Genomic DNA, 18,382 nt, shown 5'->3' on the forward strand with positions numbered 1-18,382 from the left:
TTTGGTTTCTCTGATTTATTTATTTTTTTTTATGTTACTAAGAAGGGCAAATAACACCTGATTACAAGTAGCAGGAAGCAAAAATATTTTAAGGCAATGATAAAAATAATATTTGTAAGACTAGTTACACACAAATCTAGACACCCTCCACTATCCAGATGCCATTATAGTCAGTCAACCCTTTAATAAATCCCTAGGGACACCACTGGAAAATGGTGGACTAATGTAATACTTTTCTGGCAAACAGAGCAACAGGATATTCATTTCTCTTCAAAGTGTAGAAATAACAGAGGCTACTTATTCAAGGCTTGCTCTAGCAAGAGAGTCAGAAACCAAACTCCACGGCAGGCATAGGAAAGTGTTATGGTGGAAAAAAAGGAAAGGCTCCAGGTGTGCTCAGTGGGGTTCAGGCATGGGGAAATGGGAGGCAGGCTGACTAGAAGCAGGGCATCCTGAGGAATTGCTCTGGGGACCATATCTGATGTTCTCTGGTTGGTTCTGAGTTGGAAACAGGGGCAAAAACTGGGGAAACTCTGGGTCAATTGCTATAGAGACTGTGATTTGACTTCCTGAACTGACTGCTGCACAAATTGAGGGTCAGAACTCCGTTATAATATATGGCCTGACCATTGTCTGTTTTAATATTCAGTCTCCAAAAGCAATCCAAAATTTGATGCCTGAAATACTGAAAATGTGTCTAGTATAATTTGAAAGCTGATTTCTTCCCTCCGCATGCAGACCCTTACCTTATTGCAGATCTGTTATTCTTTTCCATTCATTCCATGATGTCTGTAACCTGAAGGGGCATGACAGAATAGGTAGGAGCAACTAATTCTGTAACAAGTTATGAAATCACTTCACATACACATGAAAAATATTGTTAGCTTGAATAACAGAAATAAGATCAAGTTCTGAATTCTGTAATTGAGCACTAGAGGTGCTCTAGTTAAAATAAATCTGCTGTAATGTAAGCATTTGTCTTCTCTCCTGCTACATTAAAAAAAATGTATAAAAAGAATATACTTGTGCTGATGCTGATGCTAATGGGCAGCATGGTAACTTGTGACAAGTTGATGTACGGTAGAAATTTAAAAGAGGAAACCACACCCAATATTCAGGACATCATGCTAAAACCCGAGTGGGATGGAGTGAAGGGTGTTCTACAATCCACCCTGTAGACAAGAGAGGGATCCTGGCATTCCGAGGACAGAGGGACAGGGGGTGAGAAGACTGGTGTCATGCCAACCGCACTGACTCCACAGCCCAAGTCCCAACTCTCCCACTATGTGACAATAAATGATTTGCTTAGTCTTTATGTTCCTAATTTGCCTTTGTATAAAATGACAACAATAATAAAGCCGTCTCATAGGGTTGTTAGGAGGATAAACGTAGTTAATATTTGTATTAACTGTATAAGGGTTTGCTGAATAAATAATAAAAACAAAGGAATATTATAATATTAAAATCTATCTCTGAATATCCCTTAAAATCATCCTTTAGGGCAAACCAGCAGACCTGATGGTCTCTATTCAGAAACGTCTTATTCATAAAAGTGGTAAAGGAAGACAAATTCACACAACTAAAGAAAATAAGTATAAATAAGCTAAAGAAACTAGATAGAGGCATATACCAACTTTTTTTTTTAATCCTCATCTGAGGATATTTTTCCATAGGAAGGAAGGAAGGAAGAAAAGAAAGAAGGAAGGAGAGAGAAAGAGAGAGAGACATATCAATTGGTTGCCTCCTGCACGACCCCAACCAGGGCTGAGGGTTGAACTGCAACCGAGGTACATGCCCTTGACCAGAACTGAACCAGTGATTCCTTGGTCCGTGGGATGATGCTCTAACTGCTGAGCCACACTGACCAGGAAAAACTATCATTTTTGGAAGCTGAAAAACAAGCACTGGCATAAAAATATATATGGCTACTGGTATAAAAAGAAAGCAAGCTTTGTCATCTATATCACCATACCCTAAGCAACCTTAAAAACATCATGTACAACAAGAATTAAATGAATATCTAAGGTACAGAGTTAATATCTCTCTCCTTTCTTGTTGCATTTTTACATAATTTTATCAACTTAAGCATTAGATATACTCATCAATAACTACACTAGCATTTGCATTCAATATTAGCTTGCATGAAGACTTAGTACTTAATCCTTAAATCAGTGGTTCTCAACCTGTGGGTTGCGACTCCTTTGGGGGTCGAATGACCCTTTCACAGGGGTCGCCTAAGAACACTGGAAAACATATTTCCAATGGCGATTCATAACAGTAGCAAAATTACAGTTATGAAGTAGCAACAAAAATAATTTTATGGTTGGAGTCACCACAACATGAGGAACTGTATTAAACGGTTGTGGCATTAGGAAGGTTGAGAACCACTGCCTTACATGATCTTATCCACATTTGAAACTTTTGATTTGTGGGGCTGTTTGACCTTTATTGTATTACCAGAAATGTACTCATGTGTGACTTTACTCTTTAAGAATAAGATATTCAAAACTAAAGACAGTCATTTAAACCAAGCCTAAAATGGATTCCTAAACATTTAATCTGGCACCTCATTTTTTTGTTGAAATCTTCCATATTCCTCAAATATTCTTCCCTGACAGCTCTTCAGACAAATTTCACATCATAGAATAACATTTAAATTGGCTATAAGAATTTCCTTTCTCCTCAAGCACTGCCAAGCATTTGAATGATATGGTTCCATTTGTAGAAGTTGTGGTAAGTTATACTTTGACATGGAAACAAGCACATTAGCAGTATTACAGTGAAAATTTAAAAAATTTATGTGAAAGATGAGTCAATTGCACAAAGAGACTTTTAACTATTAATTGAAATACTAATTGAATGTCATATCTTTCAGCCAAAGTAGTCATAGTATGCAAACAGTTCCTGTTTACTAAGATCCAGTTCAATCAATATTTAAGAAGTGGGGCTTCTAGTCAAGATGGTGGCTTAGATAAAAGTGGCACTGGCATCCTCCCACAGCCACATCAAAAATACAACTAAACTGCCCTGGCTAGTGTGGCTCAGGGTCGCAGGTTTGATTCCTGGTCAACGGCACATACCTGGGTTGCAGGTTTAACCCCTGGCCCCAGTTGGGGCATGTATGGGAAGCACCCAATCTATGTATCTCACATCAATGTTTTGCACGTGCTCTCTCTCTCTCCCTGTCTCTCTCTCCCTCTGCCTCACTCTCTCCCTTCCACTCTCTCTAAAAATGAATAGAAAAAAATATCCTTAGGTAAGAATTAACAACAACAACAAAAATACAACTAACCAATGGACATAGACAACAATGCCTTGGGTTGGGGAGAGGGGGAGGATCAGGAGGAGGCTGTCAATGGGGGAAAAAGGAGAAAAACCTATAACAAAAATAAATTAATTAATTAAAAAATACAACTAAACTACAGAACAATCACCATTCAGAACTGCCTGAAATCTAGCTGAACAGAAGTCCTATAACTAAGTATATAAAGAAGCCACAGGATGATTGGTAGGGGTGCAGAGACGCAGAACAGGCTGGTTCCACACCCACATGTGGCAGATAAAAACAGGCAGGGGTACCTTGGCTGCAGAGGTCCACCCTGAGGAGTAAGGGGTCCCAGTCCCATATCAGGTCCCCCAGTCCAGAGTTCCAGGGCCAGGAAGAGAAGTCCCTATAACTTCTGGCTGTAAAAACCAGTAGGGATTGTGGCTGAGTGAGAGGGAAGGCTTCTGGAGTCCCAGGCAGTTCCTCTTAAATGGCCCACATACCAACTCACTCCCTCTGAGCTACAGCACTGGGGCAGCAGCTCAAAAGGCACCAGGGACATAAAGGGAGGAAGTGAACTATCTTGCATCAGGGAAAGAGCTGGAAGGGCAGCTTTACCCAGACAGGAATGCTGGCAGGAGCCACTGTTTTTTTTTGAGCCCCCCCACCCCACCCCAAACCAGCAGGTGGGCATTTTATTAGAGTCTTCACCAACCTCTCTAACACTGTTCACTGGCCCTGGTGAGACCCCGCTCTACCAACTTATAGACCCGCCCAAACTGTTTCTAGTGGTTTTTCCATACAAATGGTTTGCCTTGGTTGATGCTTCAGACTTTCCCAATATCTCTCAAGCATCATCTTGCCTCAGCATGCCCCATAGCTCTTGCCAAGTAGCCCCAAGTCTGGCACTAGCGGCAGCTGGCCTTTGTTTGCAGCTTGGTCTCTCTTGGGTACCTCTAAGCCTAGTACAAGTAGCAGCCACCTGCAGATCACTTTGTAGCGCATGCCAGGTGGCCCCAGGCAGAACACAGCTAACCTTGGCCTGTACCTCCTGGGAGGTTCCAGAGCCAGTACATCCTGTGGACAGCTTTATACCACATCGAAGTACCACCCAATCACCTCCACTAGCAACACACTCAAGGGGTAGACTCAGTGGGCACCAGAACCCTGCTGAAGTCCTGCTCCATAGGGTGCACCCCTGTACAGATGATCCTCCATGGTGGTCATAGCCAGTCCTTGCAGCCAATCGGTCTGGAGATAAATCCTCCCATAGACATGCCAACAACAATCAAGGTTCAACTACAACAGGAGGGTGCACATAGCCCACATGGGGTGTACACGTGTAGTGCCCAGCTCAGGTGAATGGAGAGACTGTGCCATGGGACCCTATAGGACACCTACTACATTAGGTCACTCTACCAAGCACAGGAGATACAGCAGCTCTTCATAATACATAGAAACAAAAACAGAGAGGCTGCCTAAATAAGGACACAAACATGTCCCAAATGAAAGAACAGAACAAAACTGCAGAAAAAGAACTAAATAAAATGGAGATAAGCAATCTACTAGATGCAAAGTTCAAAACACTGGTTATAAAGATGCTCAATGTAGTTAGGAGAAGAATAGATAAACATAGAAAGAACTTCAACAGCATAAAAATGACATGGAAAACATAAAAAAGAACCAGCCAGAAATGAAGAATATACTAACTGAAATCAAGAATAATTTACAGGGAATCAACAGTAAAGTAGATGAGGCTGAGAATAAAAATGGTGATTTGGAATATAAGGAAGCAAAAACCATCCAATCAGAACAGAAAACAATAAAATAATTTTAAAAATGAGGATAGTGTAAGGAGCCTGTGGGACAACTTCAAGCGTACCAACACTCACATCATGGGGGTGCTAAAAAGAAACTGAAAACCTATTTGAAAAAATAATGACATAAAAATTCCCTAACCTGGTGAAGGAAATAGACATATAAGACCAGGGAGTGCAGAGTCCCAAACAAGATGAACCCAAAAAGGTTCACACCAAGATACATCATAATTAAAATGCAAAAGGTGAAAGACAAAGAAAGAATCTTAAAAGCAGCAAGAAGAAAGCAGTTAGTTACCTACAAGGGAGTTCCCATAAGACTGTCAGTTGATTTCTCAACAGAAACTTGGCAGGCCAGAAGGGACTGGCAAGAAATATTCAAAGTAATGAAAAGCAAGGACCTACAACCAAGATTACTCTACCCGGCAAAGCTATTATTTAGAATTGAAGGACATATAAAGAGCTTCCCAAACAAGAAAAAGCTGAAGAAGTCATTACCACCAAACTAGTATTACATGAACTGTTAAAGGGTCTTCTTTAAAAAGAAGAAAAACATATGAATAAAATGGCAATAAATACATATCAATAATTGAATCTAAAAAACAAAATAAACAAATAAGCAGAACAGAAACACACTCATACATACAGAGAACATTTTGATGGTTGCCAGATGGGAGGGGGTTGGGAGAATGGGTGAAAAAGGTGAAGGGATTAAGAAGTACAAATTGGTAGTTACAGAATAGTCATGAGGATGTAAAGTACAGCGTAGGGAATATAGTTAATAATATTCTAATAACTATGTATGATGTCAAATGGGTACAAAATTTATCTGGATAATTAGACATATAATGTCTAATCATTCCAACCAGGGTGTACACCTGAAACTAATATAATGTTCTATGTCAACTGTAATTGAAAAATAAAAGATGATTCATAAAATAAAAAATATATATATATTCAAGAAGCAATGATGTGAACCCCTCAGAGCATGGTTCTAAGTCATGAGACCTTTTTAATTTGCTATACTTCTTGCATCTGTGGCAGAATGCAGCTACAGTAGGCTTTGATGGCTGGGAAATCATTCTGGCTCTCTCCCAAGAGGGAAGAGAAACATGGGTCCTTCTCATGATTTCTGTTTTCATAGTATGTCTGCTTATGAGGAAATGGCTATTCTACCCTTAGGTAAAAAATTCATAAAACAGCATATTTTGCAAGCAGCCAAAAGTTGTTCTGAGGTCAAAATATTTGCCTTAAATTCAGGCTCAGCTACTAACCAGCTATATGACCAAGCAAATTATTTAATTGTTTTGGTTTTATTTGTAAAATATACATAATTCCTCCCTTATTTCTTAAAAAATGTTTTTATTGATTTTTTAGAGAAGGAGGAGAGATACAAACATTGATGTGAGAGACATTGATCAGCTGCCCCCTGCACGTCCCCTACTGGGGATCGCACCCACAACCCAGGCATGTGCCCTGACTGGGAATCGAACGGAGACCTCTCAGCCCATGGGACAATGCTCAATCCACCGGGTCACATCAATTGGGCTTATTGTAATTAAGTAATATCAGGCATTGACTTACATTTTTTCTTTTACAGTAACCTATGGGAAGAAATACATTAAAACCCAGTGCACACATAAGTGTGCAAGTGTATGTGTGTAAAACCCAAATAAAAATTTCACATATTTATCCTATTTGAGATGCACTTTGATATTTTTCTATTCTATACTATCCTATTCTCTCAGTATTTAAAAAAAAGGCTGATTGTGACCCATTAAATTGGTTTCATAACACATTAATGGGATGAAATTAACATTTTGGAAGTTGCAGATTCAATTACCTAGCTCGTTAAACATTAAATTCTTTCTTTTTTCCCTTCCTTCAGCTTTTTAAATATTTTGTTTCACCATCTTGTCATTTCCATGTGTTTTTATGAAAAGCCACTGTGGAAAAAATTAAAAATAGAACTACCACTTGACTCAATTCTGGGAATACATCCTAAGAATCCCAAAACACCAATCAGAAAGAATAGAAACACCACTATGTTCATTGCAGCATTATTTACATAGCTAAGGTCTGGTAACAGTCCGAGTGTCTATCAGTAGATGAGTGGATAAAAAGCTTTGGTACATGTACACAATGGAATACTATGCAGCTATAAAAAGAAGGATCTCTTACCCTTTGTGACAGCATGGATGAACCTGGAGATTATTATGCTAAACAAAATAAACCAGTCGAGAAGGACAAATACCACATGATCTCACTTATAAGTGGAATCTGGTGAACAAAATAGTTCCAGAGACATGGATGTATGGAACAGACTGACAGATCTGAGGGAAGGGGAGTGGGAGAGGGGCAGGAAGAGATTAACCAAAGAACTTATATACATGTATGCATAGCTCATGGGCACAGATAATAGAGTGGTGAAGCCCTGGGATGGGGTGCGGGCTGGGTGGAGGGGGGCAAAGGAGGAAAAATGGGGGATATCTATTATACTGTCAACAATAAAAAATATACTTAAAATAAATAAAAATAATAAAAGGTCATGGTTATGCAAATAGTTGTTCTTCTACACATAATGTGTCATTTTTCTCTCACTTAGGTTTTTCAGCAGTTTGCCTATAATATGCCTAAGTGGTTTTCTTCATATTTATTCTATTTGTAGGTGTCAACATGTAGACATGATTGATCATTAACTCAATTTCCAGTCTCGCTCTCCTTCCCAGAGGATGGAGGGTGGGGTGGAAAGTTCCAAGCTTGTAATCACAGCTTGATCTTCTGGTGACCAGTTCACATCCTGAAGCTACCCAGAAGCCCACCAAGAGTCACCTCATTAGAACAAAAAACACTCCTATCTCCTAGGAAATTCCAAGAGATTTGCTTTTCAGGACTTGGAGTCAAATACCAAATATTATAACAAAAAATGTTCCTAGCATTCTTACCACTTAGGAAATTACAAGAACTTTAGGCTCTCTATGCCAGGAATGGGGGGCAGTTACGTATACAGTATTATTTCACAGGTTCTATCCAATTATAAAAGTAGATTTCATAAAAGAAGGATAATGTACATACATGTAAAGTCATTAAGACTTAAAAATTTTAAATACATGTTCATCTAATAACAAGTTTCAAAATACATGAAGCCCAAACTAACAGAACTGAAAGAGGCAACAAATACACAAATTCCTCTCTTAGTATTCCAAATTACTGGGCAAATTATCAGGAGGAATCCACAGGACTAAAGAATGTTAACTGTGTTTGGATCCTCTGAGAAGCAGATTACAAGACAGGATTCAACATGAAAGTGTTTTTTGTGGGGAGGGAACAGGAAAAGGCAGATGCATGCAAACCATGGTGCTAGACTGAGAGGAAAGAAAGGAAGATTGTGCAGGAAAAGTCCCAGACTATGAAACAGTTCCAAGAAAGTTTCATCCAGGCCAGTGGGGAGTCTTTATGTCTGCTGGAAGGTCTTGTATCTCCTAAAGCAAGAATGGGCCTTGCTCATTTATGAGCTGAAAGCAGACAATGGCAAGCCTGGCCTTAGTATGAACATAATGGGTGATCCATAGGGGCAGTAACGAGTTGTCTGATCAATTATGCAAGGGAAGATCTCAGTGATACATTTTCATGGCCACTACAGTCCTCTGCATCATACAGACTCACTTCTGGGAGAAGCTTCTTCTTGGCTCCCATGGATCTCACTTCCTAAGGAAGATCTTAGAAGAGGGAGGTTAGCAGTATGAACTAAAGTCCCATTGCTGCAATTGGTACTCCTCCTTAACCTCCTCCATTATCCATTCTAAGTCTTTGTCTCTCACTTCGGCAGACTTTGTTGTATGAGCCAAACCTTCAGTCCTGAGGCCTTGGCTATTACATCCTTCTTGGGCATGGGTTGTTTCACATCCTCTTACAAAGGTACAAGAAAGTACCACTTGCATCATTTGGGTTCCACACCTATTGCTCCCTGTCCGATGGTGTAAAAGCAGCTCTATCTTCTCTGCTTTCAGGACTGATCACCCCTTTCACAATGATGACTCTGATGACTCTTCTTTTCACCTGTTGGTCACAGACATCATAAGTCTATTATTCCTTTTTGAATATCAAACATATTTCATAACAACTTTTAAAAATTAAAAAAAAATGTTTTTCCCTTTATTGATTTTAGAGAAAGAGAGGTGAGAGGGAGAGAGCGATAGAAACATCGATGAGAGAGAACATTGACTGGCCGCCTCCTGCATGCCCCCCACTGGGGATTTGGCCCACAACCTGGGCATGTGTCTTGACCAGGAATTGAACCAGTGATTCCTTGGTACATGTGTCCATGCTCAACTACTGAGCCACACAGGCTGGACCAACTTTTAAAACTTTTAAATTGAATTAAGTCTGATTTTTAAATGTGAAGGGATACATAGCTATTCATTTTAATGGAGGAAAAATGTGGCATAAATTACGGAATATCCACTGTATTTAATCTGATAATCAAGGTAGAAATGAAATAATCACCATCTTTTTACATTAGAAATATTTCTTCTTTTTTTCTTGTTTATGTAAGGAACTGCACAGGGGCTTAAAATTTTATTGGGAAAAAATAAAAGTGCCAGAAATCCTCAAAAACCTCAATAAACATTTTAAATATGTTTTTATTGATTTTTAGAGAGAGAGGAAGAAAGAGAGAGATAGAAACATTGATGAGAGCAAGATACACCAATTGGCTGGCCACCTCCTGCATGCCCCCCACTGGGCATGTACCCTCCTGTACACCCCCTACTGGGTGTTGAGCCAGCAGCCTGGGCATGTGCCCTGACCTGGAATGGAACCAGGACCTCAGTCCATGGGACGATGCTCAATCCACTGAGCCACACCAGCTGGGCCTCAAAAATTTTTAAAAAGGCAAATAAAACACCAACTAGAAAAATCTGCACGTAATGGAGACTAGCCACCTGTAAGACTAAAACCAAAGAATTGCCTGGGATCTACGACTAACCTAAGAACTGCAAGAATGTAATCAAATGATTCAGAAAAGGAAGCCAAATGAATACCATTTTACCCTTTCTGTAAAAAACCCAAATGAAGAGAAGGCAAAGCATTATCATGGAACCTAGAAAAAAAGGATGGAGGGATCACCCCTGGTGGACAGGCCTTTTGCATCACTGGAGAAGGCCCTACCTAGTCCAATTCCTCATATGTTCCTATGGTGGGTATGAGTTTGGACTGTCTGACCTTCTTGCTTTGGGTCCATATGTTCTATAAGTCACAAATCCTAGTGCTGAAAATACCCATGACAGAGGTCAAGTAAAGAGGTGTACCATAATCATCATGTATTCATTCTATAAGCACAACCTCATTTGACAATGAGTAAATCTAGTTTGAGACATGTAAAATTATGGGATTATAAAAGTAAGATTTAAGAAGAGCGTTTTTTTTTGTTTGTTTGTTTGTTTTAGCCCAGCTGGTGTGGCTCAGTAGTTGAGCATCCACCCGTGCACCAAGAGGTCACTGGTTCGATTGCAGGTCAGGGCATATGCCCAGGTTGTGGGCTGAATCCCCAGTGTGGGGGCATACAGGAGGTGGCCAATTGATGTTCTCTCTCATCAATATCTCTCTCTCTCTCCTTCTCCCTTCCTCTCTCTCTAAAATCAATAAAAAAAAGAGATTTTTTTTAAATAAAAAAAAAGTGTTTTTAAAAATTAGTTTTATGAAATTTTGAGTTACAGTGGAAATGCAATGAACTGACAGTCATTTAGTTTTTAACATATACATCAGTCTCCTTACTTTTCAAAATGTTCTTGACTCATATAAGCTATTTCTATATTTAATCCAAAGATTTGGGGAAGAAATACCGTATTTTGGCATCTCCACAAAATCTGTTTGCACAAAATGCAGTTGTTAGTATAAAAGAAACTGAAATTAGAAATCTCTTTTAAATAATGTAGGTGAGGCTAAGAAGGGAGACACTCGGCTCCTGGAATGTAAACGCTGTACTGCTGAAGTCATGGGCAAGCATGCATAGAGTAGCTGTAGAGAGAGACATGTAATTTGTGATCACTCTGCAGACATGGCCTGAATTACTTGGAACTCATCAGTACTGATGAGGCACTAACTGCATTCAGGTGCACTTCAATCAGAACTAGATTATACCATTAAAATTAATGAAGCACTAGAAGACTTTAATGAGTAAAGAAGGGTTGGTTTTAAAGTCTTTTATGCATTTTACTCATTTGACAACAATTTGCTTGAAGGTGCAATCACCTCTCTCTCTCTGGTAGACAGGTAAAAAGTTTTTGTCATTAAAGATTTTAAAACACATTATATTCAACACATCTCTTCAGCTTTTACTTAAGTGACCTAATGGTTTAGCTTAATTAAAACAGAGATCAATTTATCTATCTTTTGCCACTGTTTTTTTGTGTTTTTTTTTTTTTTTTTTTAATACAAACAAAACAATTGTTCTCACTTAGATCCCAAGTTTTCTCATTATACTGCTGAGATGTCAATTTCCCCTCATTTAAGCTGTTAGCACATTTGAAGGCAATAGGCTGTTTTTTAAAAAAATATTTTCTAGGAATATATTCATCATGAGAGTGTGTGTGGGGAGGAATCCAACCACCCCCAAATAGGGCTTTACTATCAGATTCAGAATATGAAACAGAGAAGGAAAGATGAATATTAGTCAGGTATCAATGTGTGTTTTACTATTAGCCTAACAAATAAGAAATGAGATACAGTAATTGCCCCTATTCCGTAGGGAATACATTCCAAGTCCCCCCTCCCCCCCAGTGGATGCCTGAAACAGCAGTCAGTACTAAACCTTATATGTGCTATGTTTTGTCCTATACATACATATAATTCTTATTTATAAATTAGGCACAGTAAAAGGTGAACAACAATAACTACTAATAAAATAAGACAATTATATACTTGAATGAAAATTATGTGAAGGGGACCCTTCCTGAAGCTTTCGTAAGAGGCTCAACGCTTTCTGGTGCAACACATTGCCAACAATCCGAACACGTTTTTTGTTCACATCTTCTAACCACAAATCCAATGCCTTTCCATCTTCACATATGCACGTGGCCAACCTCAAAATTAGCACACATTTCTTTTTCCTCCTTCACAATTTCAGACTGAAGATTTGTTCTTAATATAGATCTTAACCTCAGCATACAGTTTTTTTTTTTATTTCTTGATTAAGTCAAGTACTTTAACCTTTTCACTTAAAGGAAGAACTTTATGGCTTGTCTTTGGTATATATGAATTGCCTGGGAGGGATGGTGTGAGATTTCACGATACTCAGAATGGTATGCAATTTAAAACTCGTGTATTATTTATTAAATTTACTTCTGGAATTTTCCACTTAATGTTTTTGGACCTAGATTGACCGTGAGTAACTGAAACTGCAGAAAGGGAACTGTGGATGGGGGGCTACTGTATTAGGTAATCACAGGAAGGTAACATGATCAGTGGTCTGAGCACAGCAAAAGGATCAGAAATTTTAAATTGTCCAGTTTTGACAAATTTAATGGCAGTTAAATTCTCCATATGTTACTTTTCTCCAAGTATAAATGAGAATCACCGTTCATGAGTATTAGTATACAATAAGTATTACCATTCATAACTATTTTAGAAGCTTTAGAGCATAAGATTCCTTAATAAATGGTGGCTATTATTATTTCTAAAAGCTCCATGCTCTACAAATAGCATTTTCTAAACTCAAGTTGAGAAATAATTTTGCAATAAGAAATGAAAATTGTACATGGATAACAACTTGATTCTTAAATTTAAGAATAGCTTCTTAAATAGTAAATAAAGAAAAGATGTAAAAGTGAGCTTTAAGAGAATCAAGACAAAATACTCATAAAAAAGGTTATATATCAGCTTTTCAATTTTTAAAATTGTAGTAAACATACATAAAATTTAACATTTTAACAATTTTAAGTGTATAATTCAGTAGCAGTAAGTCCACTTACACTGCTGTGTAACCATCGCCACCATCCTAAATATATTTTTAAGACATATACCTAATACAGGAAAAGCAGCAATGCATAGATTGGGGACTGTGCATTCAGATCATTTCCTGGTCCATAAATGTTTTTTGAAATACAGGGTGTCCCCCCAAAATGTACACAGGGTGTCTACTGATCCTATTACATTTTGAAAATAAAATGTATTTTCATAAACACTGGCTTTGTAATTATTCAAAGTCGTGTAAAGATTTTTTTTGGTACACCCTAAATTTGTGGGACCACTTTCCCAAGATAATTTATTTTCTATGCTATATATTTTGGAGGGCTACTTTTTCATACTATGTGGTGGTCTTAAATTATTTCATCCTAAATCATTATTTTTCCAGAGACTTATAGGTAGATTGTTTCTTATAGTAGTTTCTAAATCTGTATTAAACATTTTGGTGGCTTGGGTATATGCACTTTCATCCTTTATAAAGTATTAGCTTAAATTTGTCTCTCTTAAAATCTGTGCGTGTGCCCTGGCCGGTTTGGCTCAGCGGTTGGAGCTTCGGCCTGTGGTACAGAGAGACCCGGGTTCGGTTCCCGCTAAGGGCACGTACCTTGGTTGTAGTTTTTCCCCGGCCCTGGTTGGTCGTGCGGGTGGCAGCCACTCGATGTGTCCCTTCACATCGATATTTCTCTCTCTCTCTTCCTCTCTCTCCCTCCCGCTCTATCTGAACAAAAAATGGAAAAATGTCCTCGGGTGAGGATAAAAAAAAAGGAAAAAAAAAAAAAAATCTGTGCGTGTGTGCCCTGGCCGGTTTGGCTCAGTGGTTGGAGCGTTGGCCTGCGGTCCAGAGAGACCCGGGTTCAGTTCCCACTAAGGGCACGTACCTCGGTTGCAGTTTGTCCCCGGCCCTGATTGGGTCGTGTGGGTGGCGACCACTCGATGTGTCCCTTTCACATCGATGTTTCTCTCTCTCTCTCTCTCCCTCCCACTCTATCTGAGCAAAATATCAAAAGGTGTCCTCGGGTGAGGATAAAAAAAACAAAAAAACAAACAAAAAAAGTCTGTGCGTGTGTGTGTGTGCACGCAAGAATGTGCCTCATTTACACAAAGCATTTCGACTTATTGGATAGATTGTTTAATTTTTTTTACTGACTCCTCCCCATCACTTCCCTTATCCTTATCTCTATCTCCTGGTGTCTGCAACAAATTCTATTGTGAAGAATCTCTCAGGAAGAATAATTCCTTCCCTTGTCACCTTACTAGTGGTTTAACAGTCTGCAGGTCTTACCCTCACAGGCTGTTGGCTGCTTCAAGGCAAGGACTCTGTCATTTTTACATATCTAGCATTTACAAGATACTGGCAAAGAGTAGATATCAAAAAATACTTTTTCCTCACCTACCCCATTTTGTAGAATTCCACTGGTAACTACAGACTTCCCATTATTCCCTCTGAAGTCATAGTCTAAAGCCTGTATCAGGTAGCATTTCTTCAGACATAAGATGAAAGGGAGGAAATTTCAGAGACAAGAGCTTGCAAATCTTACCACTTACATGTAATTTAGGTTTAAGTATTTATTTGAAGCAGCTGACACTCTAACCACTAAAATAAATTATTAGAAACTTGAATTTGAGAGACAAACCAAAGAGGGTGAGATAGATGTATGAAGGCCATATAATTTCTGTGATTATTTCCAGTGCTATTGTTTCTCATGTTTAAGAATACAAAAAGGTGCAAGCTTTTTAAGGGGAAAACACAAACTTCATTTTATACCTATTTCTATTGCTTAGCAACCTCAAGCAACTTCCACGAATGCGTTTCTCCTGTTACACACTTCAGAAACCATTCTCTTTCACTTCTGATATAAAGCAATACAGGCATACCTTGGAGAAACTGAGGCTTCAGTTCCAGACCATAATAACAAAGCAAGTATAGTTATAAAATAAGTCATAACATTTTTGTTGGTGGAGGGTCTTGCCTTCGGTTTGTAAAAAAACGCAACACCTGCCCCGGCTGATGTGGCTCAGTTGGTTGGGCTTCATCCGTTCTGTGCACTGGAAGGATGCCAGTTCGATTTCCAATTAGGGCACAAGCCCGGGTTGCAGGCATGATCCTCGGCAGGGGGTGTGCAAAAGGCAGCCAACAGATGCTTTGCTCTCCCATCTTCACTCGCATTGATCTCTCTCCCTCTCCCTTCCTCTCTCTAAAAAAAGTCATTAAAAATCTCAACAAAAAACATAACACCTGTGAAGCACAATAAAGTGAAGCACAATAAAACAAGGTATGCCTGTACTGCTTGTAACTTCATTATTGAGAAACCAACAATACAAACAGAAACATAAAAATATAAGGTCATCTCTATGTGCATGTCAGGTAAGAAAACTCTGTCTCTAGAATTGTGCCCTATGGTAATCACTTAACTTCTCTGCCACTTTGTTTACTGACCTGTAAAACAATAACATAAATGTATTTCTATTATTCTATATGTAATTGAAAACTCCCATGTGTTGTCTGAAAACTCCCATGGATTCAAAAACTCTTTAGTAATTTTTATAACTGTAATACATACTCATTAAAAAACATTTATAAAATAATAAAGAACAGGAACAGGAACTCATAATTCTATTACCCATGGGCCTTACTGTAGGGGTTCATAAAGCAGGTAAGAAAATCACTGACAAAAAAAAAAAAAAAAAATCACTGACAGATTTTTAAGAAAAATGTTAGAATGTCACTGGTGTGGATCTCATTTTTATTTTCAACAGTAGGGTCATTAATCCTTTCCCTCTCTCTCCTGCTTTATTTTTCTGTATATTTAAAATAAAGTTTAATAAGTGTCCAGACAATTTTGAGCACTGCATTAGGTATATTTTTCTATACACAATCCTCTTCTCTAGATCTATTTTATGGGATCTACTTATGATCTAAAAAAACATGTATAGTTCTAAAGGATTAAATGCACTTTTCATTTGGCTAAAAAAAAAACAAACACCTATTTTAATTTGGCAAAACCTGGTCCTAGCCTTCCTTTCTAGATTCACTATACTCTCTCCCAAATTACTCTACAGTTAAACAGGTTGTTTTGAAGCTAGTGTGAGACCCAACTAGAGAGCTGGCTCTCTCAGTCTGGGCCTTGGACACTCCTGGTCCTACAGTACCTGCTGGTCACGTTAGCCAGGCTGGCTAAACACCTCTTACTCTGAGAATCTAGAAAACAATGAGAATTTAAATTCTAATGGTAATGGTTCCAATTCCAGGTAAGATGGAATGAGCATAGTGTCCCAATGAATGCAGCTATAAAACATAATGCATAGATCAGCTAACTGAGTACTCTGGGAAATAAACAGTAGCAGGCAAGTTAAGGAAGAATCATTCCTGAAGACTGGAATTCAAAGTACCACTGAACCAGTTCTAAGTTTACATCCTGAAATTTATCCTGGGCATTGTGGACATCATTTTGTATACCCTTTTGAGTTATTTTATTCTTCATGAAAAAAGATTTAAGCAGGCAATTAACTTGTCTAGACTTATGTTGTAGGCTTTGTCTTTTAGTGAGTGGCAATTCAAAGCTCAATTCATTTCTTTAAGCCTCTTGAGTTTGTCTGGTGCATGTGGGTTCAGAGACTGGCATGAGACTTGTGAGGCATTCACATACAGAAGTAGAGGAGCCCTGGCTGGTCTGGTTCAGCAGTTAGAGCGTCGGCCCATGGACCAAAGAGTCTTGGGTTTGATTCCGGTCAAGGGCATATACCTTGGTTGGGCTTCAGTCTCTGGCCCCGGTCAGGGTCATGTGGGAGGTGTCTCTCACAATGACATCACTCTCTTTCTTTCTCTCTCTCCCTCCCTCCCTCCCTTCCACTTTATCTGAAGTTAAATGGAAAACTGTCCTTGGGTGAGGATTCAAAAAATAAATAAATAAATAACAGAAGTAGAGGAGTTCTCTTTGTGGTTCTCTTCCTTCCAGGATTCCCGCTTCACTATCCAGATATGGCTGTCGCATGCTATGGCTGTCGCATGCTTTTCTTCTCTGGTTCCTTCAGCCACAAAGATGATGGTGGGCTTGCCATTATAGTTTTAGTTGTTTATACACTTTGTGACTGTGGCCACTCTCAGGGTAGACACACACACACACGCCCATATGCTAGTTGATTCTTCAGATTTTGACTCCCCTCTACAAGTGTCTGCTGCTTTTATTTACTCTTCAGGACCCCAGGTCATTGTTTTTTATATTTTGTTCAGAATTTATAGTTATCAGGATAAGAGATTTTTTTTGTAGAAATCTTGTATCATCATAACAAACTATTTTCTTTAATCCTCACCTGAGGATATGTTCATTGATTTTTAGAGGAAGGGCAAAAGAGAAAATAAAACACTGATGTGAGAGAGAAACATCCGTAAGTTATCTCCTGTACACTCCCTGATTTAGGATAGAACCCACAACCTAGGTATGTGCTCTGACCAGGAATCAAACCTGCAGGCCTTTGGTGTATGGGATGATGCTCCAATCAAGTGAGCCACTTGGTCAGGGCGCAGACTATTTTTGTTTAAAACATAAAAATGTATTGCCGGTGCAAAAAACTACATTAATAACTTAAAACGGTATCTGGCAACGGTAAGCTGCTTCTTTTTTTTTTTTTTTTTTATCCTCACCCGAGGATATTTTTCCATTTTTTGTACAGATAGAGTGGGAGGGGGAGAGAGGAAGGGAGAGAGAGTGAGAAACATCGACGTGAAGGGACACATCGAGTGGCTGCCACCCGCACGACCAACCAGGGCCGAAGACAAACTGCAACCGAAGTACGTGCCCTTAGCGGGAACCGAACCTGGGTCTCTCCGGACCGCAGGCCGACGCTCTAACCGCTGAGCCAAACTGGCCAGGGCAACGGTAAGCTTCTTAAACTGTGCAGTGTTTACATGAATATGTGTTTTATAATTCATGTTTTATATTCTTTTCTGTATGCATAATACACTTAACAATTTTCTAAAAATGAGGTACTTCAGCCTTTCATAATCAAAATTCTAGCTCCTCACTTAATTTACACTGTGGTTAATACTGTTATGAAAATAACACATTTACAGTATTTCAATAATATCTGAATGGAAATTTTTAATAAAAAGATAACCCCTTGAATTGTAAAAGTAAATATTCCAAAAAAAAAGTCTCACATGGGCAAGGATAACTTAGTAAAATCTGTTTTAAAGTGAGTTCAAGCAAGCAATTGCATAAGTTACTTAAACTCTCTCAGCTTGCTTCCTCAATGTAAAATGGAGAAAACTATTGTACTTATCTCTCAGGATATTGGGTGGATTAATTAGGTGATGAAGGTAAAGCATTCAGCACAC

This window comes from Molossus molossus, unplaced genomic scaffold (assembly GCF_014108415.1).
Source record: "Molossus molossus isolate mMolMol1 unplaced genomic scaffold, mMolMol1.p scaffold_m16_p_3, whole genome shotgun sequence".
Taxonomy (NCBI): Eukaryota; Metazoa; Chordata; class Mammalia; order Chiroptera; family Molossidae; genus Molossus; species Molossus molossus.